Source organism: Phyllostomus discolor, chromosome 2 (genome assembly GCF_004126475.2).
Source record: "Phyllostomus discolor isolate MPI-MPIP mPhyDis1 chromosome 2, mPhyDis1.pri.v3, whole genome shotgun sequence".
Taxonomy (NCBI): domain Eukaryota; kingdom Metazoa; phylum Chordata; class Mammalia; order Chiroptera; family Phyllostomidae; genus Phyllostomus; species Phyllostomus discolor.
This window is the reverse complement of record NC_040904.2, coordinates 103,591,169-103,603,484: the sequence shown is the minus strand read 5'-3', so window position 1 is coordinate 103,603,484 and position 12,316 is coordinate 103,591,169. Positions and strand designations below refer to the sequence as shown.

The following is a 12,316-nucleotide window of genomic DNA, read 5'->3' as shown; positions in this document are numbered from 1 at the left end:
AGAACGGAATGCTACAGCAAACGGGAGAGATAACACAGAACAAAGAGAGCCAGCTTGGGAAGGAGCTGCCCGACTTCCTTCAGTCCTCTTCCAAGAGAAACAGCATCTCTGCACTCCCCCTCCCAAATTCCCACATTTCCCCTATATAAACTTAACTTCTGAAAGCTCAAGGGAGGGTGGACGTTAGGGTTTTTACCCACCACCTTCTCAGATGCTGGCCTCTGATATTAAAAACGAAATTATGATCCAATCCCTGTTTCTGCTTTGTGGCTGAGTGGTGACAGGCAGCCCGAGCCTGGACTTGGTTGCCCTCCAGTTTTAGTATGGGTATAGAAATCCAAGCAGATTATACTCGAGTGAAAGGCACTAATGATCCTAATAAAGACTGAAGCACGTAATAAATGGAAACTTTGTCTTGATATGAATTTGCTAATTAGTTATTGCTTTACACCTTTGTTCATGTGGCTTCCCCTCATCTATTCTCAAATCCGTGACTGCCTAGAGAGTCTGACTCCTACACTTCCTTCATGAATGCTGCAACCCTTCACAGAATAGGGACTCAGAAGCACTGAACTGGGTAATAATTCCACCTGAGAAATGAATCAGATAAAAATGTTTCTAATGTGATCTGCAGGTCTGTTATCTCGTGCTACCCCCACAGCAGCCCTGTGAAGGCAATGGCACAGGGACTGTCACCCCCTTTTCTGAGAAGATAAAATGAAAGCCTCACCCCAGATCAAAGAGCCACAAGGTGGCCCAGGCAGCCTGAGCACATATCCCGGGGCCTAGCTTAGCGATGTTCACCACTGGGCTTCACAGCAGCTGACAAGTAGCAGAACCTTCCCAGTTACCAAGAGCTGCTGCTGCTCCAGGAACATCAGGGAACAAAGGGAAGGGGAAGACCAGCTGTTGGCAGCTGGGAGGTGGCACTTTATTTCCTGTGCTGGGGCCATACAGACTATGAGGGGAAAGGCAAGCAATAAGAGATGAGGGGTTGTTGTCTGGGACACAGGATTCCATTTTTCTGTCTAAAAGTAAGACCTTCCTTCACTGAAAGTGTAGCTACTCTCAACACAGAGATGGGGGAACAGTAGATACCACCTTTACGGTCCTGGCTCCCCACCTCATGCCCACACATCTTTTTAGGTCAGTTAAGGGACCCACTGAGCTCAGCAGGAAAACCTAGTATCTACAGTACTTATTGTGGGCAGGTCGAGGGGGTCAGGTGGGCAGGCAAAACAGGTTTGTGTTGTATCGATCTTTGAAAAGTACTTCATTCTGTAACTAAAGACGGAGTTAAACTGAGGAGAGAGATAAATGACTTATAATTTATTAGATAATTTATTGGATGACTAGGCCTATATAGACTAGGCTTATAAATATGTTTTCTGTCTTGTATTGAAAAAATTAAAACATAACATTTACAATAAGATACACATACGGAATAGGGAGAAAGTAGGTTTACAATTGTTCATATGATATAATACAATACTTAATAAATAGTAATACAAGAATAATCTCTGTGTTTCACATAATCACAGTTATAAATCTACTTTTTCCCCACCCTCTATTACTTCTAGGGGTTTTGACAATTTTATGCACCCATGTAGCCATCACCAAAAACAAAATATGAACCTTTCCATCACCCTAGGGAGTCCACTTGTGCCCCCTTCCGGGCCTTCCTCCCCCACTCAGGTGCCACTTGCTAATTTCTCTCATCACAGATGTAGTTTAGCCTATTCTTGGATTTTCAATGAAATCACAGAATGGACTCTTTCAGGTCTGGCTTTCTATGTTCAACACACTGTATTCCAGATTCATCCGTGTTGTGTGTATCAGTAGTTCATTCTTTGCAACTGCTATCCATTGTATAGACACGCCACAATTTGTTTATTGATTCTCTGGCTGATGGATTTTCGAGTTGTTTCCAGTGTGTGGCTATTACAAATAAGGCTAATGTAAAAGTTCTTATGCAAGTCCTTCTGTGGACACAGATGTTCATTTCTCCACCCAGGAGTGCGACTGTCACGTCCAAGGGTGTGTGTGTGTGTCGAGCGTGTCCAACACGAGCTTCACATTCCCCACAGGCATGCAGTGGGCGGGCCAAAAATTCATTTAGTTTTTCCCATAAAATAAAAGACACATTTTCATTTCAACTTTATTGATTTGGATATTTTGAGTATGTCAGCTATCTCCCACATGGTATAATGTTGATTGTTCTCAAGTAATGTCTTGATTTGATCGCTATCAACTTCAACTGGTCCACCATGGAGCAACATCCTCGAGAAATCTCCAGCCCAAAGCTTTGCAAAGCTTTGCAAACTTTGGATATGTTTCATCAGTCACAGCACCTTCTCCATACACTGCACAAATCGTTTTCTGCATTTTAATTCCATTTTACCTTTCTTGAAATAATAAAGCATAATACGCTGAAAATGTTGCATATTTTCTTCTATCTTCAATATTAAAATAGCTACACAAAGATTCACTCATTTTGATAAGTGTTTGTAAAAAATGCACACTGATAGCTGTCACAAAACAATCTAACGCAATTGTTTCAAATGAAGTTAAAGACAGCTAAGCACTCCCAAAACCACCTTACAGCAGAAAACAAATGAGCTTGTGCTGCAACCTGATATGAAAGTTCCAGTTGCTCTACATCCTCACCACCCTTTGGTATTATGAGCCTATTTAAATTTAGTCATCCTGGTGGGTGTGAAGTGATATCTCATGGATTTGTGATGACTAATGATGGTGAGCACATCTTTATATGCTACTGGCCATTTGTGTCTACTTTTTAAGTGTTTTCAAAGTTTTTTGCCCATTTTTCAAAAACTAGGTTGATTATAGGTTTCTGAGAGCTCTTCATGTATGCTTCATATAAGCCTTTGATCAGATAATATATTGAAAAGAGCCCAAGCAAAATTTTTAGTTCATTTCCTTGACTACAAACTAAAAGAAATTAAAATAAACTAACACAACAAGCATGAAAGGAAGAGCCAACCTTTCTTTCAATATTGGTTTTTGTTTTGTTTCCATAAAACTGAGTCTGTGAAGGGTCTGTTTGTTGCAGGAAGATCCCAGAGGGATCCCAGGGCCAGGGATCTGGGGAGTGGAAGGTGCCGAGGGTCCTGGTGAGGAGGAGCCAAGTTGGGGTGCTTCAGTTAAGACAGAGAGGCTCAAAGGTCTGGAATCTTGGGAATTTGAATCTAAACCAAACGTGAACTGTGTCTAGGAGTCTGTGTCCAGTGTTTCTGTACTCTTTCTTCTCCCTTCCCTACCACACTCACTACCCGACACCTTGGGCTATAGGGCCCAAATCTGTTATGAAGCCTGAAGAATGTGAATTTCAAGGAGCTACTCAGCGGAAAAGCCTCACTCCTAAGGCTGCCCTCCCTGTATTTAAATGTTCTTCACTCTGACTCTCTCTTCTCCTTCCACCCAGAGCCTTGTAGTAGTCTCATTTGTGTATTTTTTCCTGATTGATCTGTGTATTTCTAGCATCTGCTGGAATTTAAATTTATTCTCTTTTCTATTTCATCAAAGACTGTTCTTTCATTGGGTTTCTCCTCTCTACCTTCTTTTTGAAGGTACAAGGCTGGCATACAACAAATGGTCACTTTTTTTTAAGAAAAAAACTTTGTTTACAAACCTGAAGCTTATCTACTGCTAATGAACAAACCTAGCTCTCCAGCTTCATCGCAGGCATTTCTGTGACATGAACCAGTCAGCTGCTTTCCTCACTGACCCTAAGAGTCAGCTTTGCCCTCTCCAGCCTCCTTCCCTGGTCCAGGAGCCTTGAAAGGGCCCTGTCCCTCCTCCTAGTCTACTCAAGTCCTCACCACCTTCAAAGTAAACACTCTGGCAGGAAACAACCCCCAGACCCACATGTTTATCTCTGGCCTGTCTCATAACATGCGGCATGGGCTAATTTGCTAATACAGAGACAAGACTCTAAAAAAACACACACAAAAAAACCCCCAAAACAAACAAATAAAACTTGCACTAGGGAATTAATTTGGTGATTTAACTCATTTGGAAAAGACTCCAGGGAGAATTTGTTCAGGGCAGAAACCAGGGCCTGAACCAAATAAATGCAAGAACACAAGGTGCCCACAGGAAACGCAGCTTCTCATCGACCTAATTTGCCTCCTCCTTCCACTCAGTTAACTCCACCTCAGCTCCTGGCCCACTCACTCTTGGCTCCAGCGGCATCTGTCTCCCTTGCTCTTCTGAATTAATTAGAGTGTTAGGGCACAATGACGTCTTTGAGAGATGTGTTGGCAGCATATCTATTCTAACAATTATATACTCTAAAGCCACAGCCTAAGGGAAATCAGAAAAGGAGCTAAACAGAAATTTATAAAGGATAAGAGGCAGTGGGAAATGGGAAGGCTCACTTCAAAACGAAGCCTAAGAGTTTCCTGCCAGACGAGACGCATTGAATCCAGCATTCTGCTGCCAAAAATCGACCATAGGGGCTTGGTTTAGCAGCTGCCTAGTGCTGTCATGTCAGGGAGCCCTCTCCACTGGCCTCTCCCGTTTTCTGGGCCTTTCCCAGTATTTATATGTAGAGAACACTTTAGCTTCCCCCCTCCAGATGTTTTATTCCATACCTGCCTGAATCAAAATTCACCTGCCCCCACTCTGCCCACCTCCCATGGTCTATTCCTATAACTTAGCTCTTTGTTATCACCTGCATAGGTGGAAATCTCTCTGTGTAGTCTTTTTCTTCAGGTCACTTTTAGATGCTGGTTGATTGTGACAACGATGATGATCATGACTGAAGAAGGTGTTTTTTCCTTGTGTATAGACTAAGGAGTAGACAGAGTGTGAGGCATTTGACTAACCTTCTTTAATTCCATCGGCATAGCAACTCTGGCAGGAAACTAAGGCACAGAAGGGTCAGATCACTTTTCCCATGGTCACAGGGCTGGCAGTAGCAGAGCTGAGCATTCAACTACAAAGTCCAGTGCTCTTAACCATGATGGTGTATCAATACGGCCAGTCCATGTGAGGCAGGAGATGGCACAGGAAGAACTTTGAGACTGTGCTGCTGTTGCCGATCAGTGTCTAGCATCCTGGTTACCAGGCAACGCCTTTTAGCGAGGCAGGGAGGAGGAGGGAGACATGTCTCACCCACTAACTCAGCAGTCCCGAGCCCGGTCTGATAATATTGCCAGGTGTTCCAACATCATAGGATACACCATGATAGCACAGGAGGAGGGAAGTATTATTTCCACCATCTGGAAAAGAATGCTTTGAAACTGAGTATTCATCCCAAAGCCTGGAAGAGGGAAGTAGAGGGGGTCCACGGTGCCCAAAGAAAAAGCCCATAAAAGGACTTTGGTTAAATGCCTGCCTCTGGTCACTATCTGTTTTACGAGGGAGTCCCTGCTGCTTACAGAAAGAGCCCAGGAATAACTTTGGGTAACTGCCCCAACCTTAATTAACTGCCCCCTGTCACGTATCTGTTTTACAACAAGATGAACAAATGGGCTCTGGAGTGAGATAAGGATTCAGGCTAACAGACCCCAACACATATCTAAGTTTGAGTAGTCAGGTCCCCTCAAGAAAGCCGGCACCACATTTACCCATCAATCAACATGTAACTTCTTCACCTCTATCCTGCCAACTATATGAGTTCTCAGAACAAAGGACCTAGCGCGCACTTGCCACCCGGCCTTTGGCTGCCCTTACGTTCACCACCCTTATCATGCTTTGCCCTGAACCTATGCCTTCCATGCCCTCCAAGCCTTGGCAAGGCCCACCAATACACCCTGCTTGCACGCTAATAGATTGGCTGATCTGTAATTCTTTACAGCATCAGCAAGAAGAACGGGTCTCTCCCGTTAACACAAGAACTGATTCTGAGGGTAACTTTCTTTTTATTATTCTCACTTCAGAGAAGTGCCCATTTCACCTTTTCCCTGTTTTCTTCCTCAAAAACCCCTCCTTGATAACTCCACTTTCTTTATTTCACATGAACCTTTTAAACCAATGTGTCCCTTGAATAGATCAATAAAGTAATTGTTTGTTTCTGACCATATATAAATGCTGGGAGTAATTTACCCTGGTAAAAAAACCACATAGCTGTCCCCCAATAGGATATTTTTGTTTAAGAGTTTGGCAATTTTTTTGAAGCTGACTCTGGCAGATTACTTGGTAGAAGGGTAATGTTAACTTATCTAGAATTTCCTGATTGCCTAGGAGCCTCTGCCATGAACAGCAGACACGTCTGCAACAGGATGGTAGGGTGTGAGCGGCGGGAGGGAGCTTCGGCAGAGAGGTGTGTAGCCCGCCCTCTGTGCAGCGCGAGCCATGCCGTGGCTTCTCACAGCAGCTTCACGAACACTCAGGGATGGCCTAGGATGACCCAGCAACAAATTTAGAGAGGACAATGGGAAAGAATACAATGGGATATTTAACTGTTTAAAATATGGAAGAAAATATGTATGGAAATATATTGTTAATAATAATACTAATGCCAATTACAATGTATTAAGCGTCATTAAGTGCCAGGAACTTTGCTAAACATGTTCGATGTGTTAACTCATTAACCCTTAATACCCTTAATAACCCTATGGGCCAGAGATTATTACTTTCACCCCCATTTCTCATATAAGGAAGCCGAGGAGGTAACTCGCCTAAGGTCCCACGATTAGTCAAGGTGGCGAAACGGGTTCCAGGAGCAGGCAGTCTAACTCAACACACTACACAGCAATGACTGCCTTCGGCTTTCCAGCAAATGGGGTGTGTGTGTGTGTGTGTGTGTGCACATGCCTATGATTTTGTAATAAAAGATTTGGTAATAAAAAGGGATGTTATTTGTGCTGGACCCTGTCTATAGCCCCCCAAAATGGAATTTATTTATAAAAGATTGTATATTTATTCTTACTTGTTTAAATTTAAGTCACCTTCAAAGTAATCTCCATTTGATGTGATACACCTATTGAGATATTTTCTCTACTGCTCAAAGCAGTTTTTGAACTCATCGATTTTGATGCTTTGTACTGCTTCTGCTGTTTTATGTTTCACATCTTTCGCATCAGCAAAACACTTCCCTTTGAGGATTTTTTTCATTCAGGGAAATAAAAAAATTCACTCAGGGTGATATCAGGTAAATAGGGAGGGTGGGGATGGGGGTCATGTCGTTTTCAGTTAAAAACTACTAAATGCTCAGTGTGGTGTGGGCAGGTGGGCTCATAAATTGCCCATCATGAAATGTGCAAAGCACTGAAAGAGTCTTAAAAAAAATTAACTGACACCCAGTGCAGCCTCTGACAATCATGCCTGCTGGTACCCTGATACAGGTGGGCTCCTAGAACACTCAGACAGTGGGGAAGCCTGTACTACAAGAGATCCTTCCTCCAGAAGATAATTCCATTTTTTGGTTCCCCCTATACTGTATACATATATATATGTGTGTGTGTGTGTGTGTGTGTGTGTGTAATATGTGTATGTGTCTATATAAAGTCTGTCCAGATAAAGTCTAGACACTGTTAATATAATAAGAATGGTTTGCATGACATCAATGTAACCTGGCAGCCAAGGAGAGTGGACTGGAATGAGCATGTGTGAACAATGGCAACTTCACTGTCCTAGTCAGTGGGGGCAGTGGATGCCATTGAGTGAGCATGTGTACTGTGTGGTCATCACATTCAAAATGACTGTGCAAGTGGAGCAACAAATCTGCATCAAATGTTGCATGAAGCTTGAACATTCCTCCATGGAAACTATTGGGATTATTCAGAAGGCCACAGCTATGGGCAAATGGGGACTGGCAGCTTCATCATGACAACATGCCCATTCATACATCACAACTCATGCAGAGTTTTTTTGGTAAAACATAATTATCACCCAAGTGACACAGTCCCCCTGCAGCCCAGATTTGGTGCCCTGCAACTTCTGGCTTTTCCTAAAACTAAGATCACCTTTGAAAGGGAAGAGATTTCAGGCTGTCAATGAGATTCAGGGAAATACAATAGGGCAGCTGATGGTGACTGGGAGAACTACGTGAGGTCCCAAGGTGCCTACTTTGATGGGGACCAAGGCATCACTGTCCTATGTACAATGTTTGTTGTATCTTCTTCAATAAATGTCTCTATTTTTCATACTACATGGCTAGAAACCTTCTGGACAGACCTCGTATACCACATGTGTTACACATATTAAAGTCCAATCCCATTCCAACTAAGAGTGGGAGGAAGGGTGCAAGGCATTTCACTGTGGTGAGATTGCTCTGAGATACATGGACTATCAATTACAAAATGAGCATATTTCTGTTTTATGATGTCACCTTTTTTAGTAAGATGAGAAAAGTGAAAGCTAAATATTCTTCACTGACCTACAAGTGGTGGGTAATAAGGAAAGACATATTGTAGCGAGAGAGACCATCCAGTTGCTTGGGAAGAACTGTTTTATCTGCAATGGGTTTATATATCAAGGGGGGTTACCACTGTAATACTGAAATAAACTAAATTATCATAGTCATTTATTCTTCTTGTCTAAGAATATAAAGTTCTTTTCTGTTATTCAATTTACAAAATGATAAAATTAGTGAGTGTTAATGCAGATTATTTTAAAGATATATTATAGCATTTCCCTAGTTTAGAAATATAACATAATCTGTCTAAAGAGTTAAAATATTTTAAATTAATTATTTATTTATTTTTAGAGAGAGGGGAAGCAAGGGAGAAAGAGAGGGAGAGAAACATCAATGTGTGAGAGAAACATTGATCAGCTGCCTCTCACATGCCCCAAAATATTTCTTTATGTAGCAATATCAAGACCTTTGGGGATATAACAAGAATTTTCTGGACTTGGCAGTAAAGAAATACACTCATAAATTTTTGTTGCCAAACATAATGTCAGAATATATTATAATATGCTGTAATTGATGAGTTCCAATGACAGTTACCTAATTTCTATTCCAATTGGATAATTTAGATAACTGAATAATTTTAGGACCGATTTCATGTACTTTTCTTCATTATTATCATGATTAAAACTGAGATCTTTGATACAATCATGACTGATCTTAAGGAGATCATGAGTGGTTATTTTATCCTTATCTTTGCTTCTTAATCAGTTTGAGACTTTTGGGAATCTGTTCTGTTTTCCAAAGACCTCCCTTTCTTGAAGAACTCCTACAACAGCTACTGTTCACTCATTCTAGTATTCATCAATGCTTTAATATCAGGATCTGTTTCTCCCCTGTAAGTTAAATATCGAGTGCTGGAGCTTACACCTGCTTCCTTCTGCTGAACCCCCTGCATCCCTATCTGAGACAAGATGCACAGAGCATTTGAACCTTGATAATGTAACCTGACTTCAGGTCTCTAGCCCCGGGGCACTCCCCATTACAGAGTGATGTGAAAGTTTCCATCAGGGATCTTTAATAATTTACTAAAAACATGTGACTTGCAACTATAAAAAAGAAGAAAATTTTACCCTCTGCAACCTGGAGAACATTATGCTAAGTGAAATAAGCCAGTCAGAGAAGACAAATACCATATAATTTCACTTATACATGGAATTTAATGAACAAACTGAACTAACAAGCAAAATAGAGACAGACTCATAGATGGAGAGCAGGTCGACAGCTATTGGGGGGATTGGGGGTGAAGGGATCGAGCAATAAGGATAAAGGACTCATGGACATGGACAACAGTGTGGTGGTTATGGGGGGAGGGGAGTAATAAGGGGGGGTAATGGAAAAAAATAATAAATGAAGAAGAAAAAAATGTGACTTGCCAGAATAATAAAGCTGTGTGAATAAATGCTTGAAAAAAAAGATGGAAGAGAAAATACCCCAATGATTCTGAAAAATCAATTTGATAAAAGTCTAAAAGAGACTATCAAATAGATATTTTGTGAAGATGTTGGTTTACTTTATTGTATTTTTTCTGCATTTCCTTGTCAAAGGATCGCATTTGAGGCACATTCAGAAAATGCTGCAGGGACCCTAGGAGGAGTCCACAAAGACCGACTCCAACAGAGTTCCTTTGCTTCCTGGATACACTTGCTGTGTTGGTGGACTTGAGGCCCACCACACACACGGAGAGCAGCAGGCTTTGCAGACTCTCACACGGCATCTATGGAAGAAAAGTTGTGAAACTGGACTGAGACGATGTGGCCCTTTGATGGCCCACAGCCGACAGAATGCCTGCGCAGCCCGACGACTCTGTGACCCCGGAGAGCAGCGAAGACCTGCCTGACCTGGGCAAGACTTCACATGGTCACATGTGACAGCGATTATGAATCCAATCTATTTTGATAGGCTGAAGAACTGGGCCAAGAAAAAAGTAAAATTTGAGAGGGGAAAAATATAAAAAGCTTTTTTTTAGGTTAATAAAAAAAGTCAGCCTCAATAGCAGGTGACTACCAGAGAGAAAAGGGGGTGAGTGGAGGTAGAAGAGGGTAAAGCGGGGATAAGTGGTGATGGAAGGAGACTTGACTTGGGGTGGTGAACACACAATACAGTGTACAGATGATGTGTTATAGAACTGTACACCTAAAACCAATGTCACCCCAATAAATTCAACTTTAAAAAAGCATATGTGAAGCAATTACCTTGAAAGAGCAACCAGGAGCTTTTAAAAGAGCACAACCCTAGACAAGACAGGTGAGGAAGTCACTGAAAAGACTCCTAACTTCTGGGCTGCACTGGGAGAGCGCCAGTGTCCTGAACACGCCCATCCAGGTGAGTGTCAGTAAGGCATGAGTAATAGAGGCCCCCCAGCAACAGCTGACCAAGAGAGTTAGGTGTCTGGAAACCATGTCACATCCAGACATAGGTGACTAAATTGGAAATACGTAGCACAGAGAAAGGCTGATGATGAAGAGAAATACTCACTAAATGCTTTGAGTCAGAAAGGACTGCAGAAATAACTTACCACAATCTCAGCATTTTTCAGGTAAAGGGAAAGAGGACTGTGATGACCATTTTGAAGTACTTTACAGGCTGACAAATAAAGCGGGGGGGGGGGCAGATTTGTCCTGTTTTTCTGGAGGGTAGATCCAGGACCAAAGTGTAGAAAGGTAAAGAAATCTCGAGCTCCCTCTTGTCTCTCCCCTCCTCCCTGCCTCCTGCTTCTGGGCTCAGGAAATACTCTGGTAGAGGCTGGGCAGCATCCTCCGGGATGCTAAGGTGAACGCTCACAGGGAAACCTTCTGGCGGCAGCCTGACAAAGGTAGGCGTTCCTGCCTTTGTGTCCTCATCAAACCGTGTTGTCACATAGTATGTTGGTTCTGTTCCTGTGTTTCTTCCAAACTAGCCCCCTAATGCGAGGGACTGTATCCTCAATACCCAGAATAGTTTTTGGCACATAGTAGGCACTCACTAAATGTTTATTGAGTTGAATTTCTATCAGGTAAAGGGTTGACTGAGTGATCTCTTTCAAATATAAAATGCTAAGGGCCTCTGCATACAAACAATTAGAGTTGAAACCATCAGTAAATCACAATCAGTTTTCTCTCCTGCAGGTGGCATTTTCTTTCTTGAAGGCCATTTTGTCCCAGCTTCAGCCTGGGCCCATCTTGCCCTAATGTGGATCCCACGAATTTATAGTTGACTATTCCATTCCTTACTCAGGTACTGCCCAGACTAATTTTCAGGTACATTGAGCAATCTTTGGTTGTTATAGAGTCAGAGATTTAAAAGAAAGATCATAACTGTGACCCATTTTTCATAAAGTCCCTTGTTTAGAGTATCTTTCCGGGTGTCACTTCTAGTGTTCTCCAACACAGGTATGCCCACACACAGGATGCTCAAGAGTATCCATTGATGACAGAGAGAAAAACTCTCTGTCTACAAATATGCATACATATGTATATATGTTATATTACATGCATACATATTGGATCAAACCAATAAAAAAGACAGGAAGTGCCCCTACACTCTCACTATCAGACCACACAGCAGATGGTGCGGTATGAGCAGGCACACCAGGGATGATGGAGCGCCCCAGTGCAGGGGGCTGACTGTGGTGCATTTGCTCGGTTGCTTTCATCCTATTTCCAAGTATTGCTCTTTTCATGTGCCCAGTTAAGTGGATTTACCTATTGTCTAGTTTTAACTAAACCTTTACCAAAATACACATGGCTTAACAAGATTCCTCAAAGACTGCAGTCTGAAGACAACACTATCAAGAAAGCACAAGAGAATCTTGAACTCTTTGTCGGACACATTATGGGTAAAGAAACAGTGACAATTTCATCAGATCTGTCAAGAAAATAGGCCAAAAGAATAACTAGAAATGATCCATAAGATTATTTGAAGTATGGAACCACAACTGCTAATAAAAAAGTGAAA

General features: G+C 42.1%; 1 protein-coding gene across 11 annotated transcripts in view; it reads right to left on the bottom strand.

The window, feature by feature from the left end:
- KALRN (kalirin RhoGEF kinase) overlaps positions 1 to 12,316 on the bottom strand; it is a 701,923-nt gene that overhangs the window by 291,458 nt on the left and 398,149 nt on the right. The gene's annotated exons all lie outside the window — the stretch shown is intronic.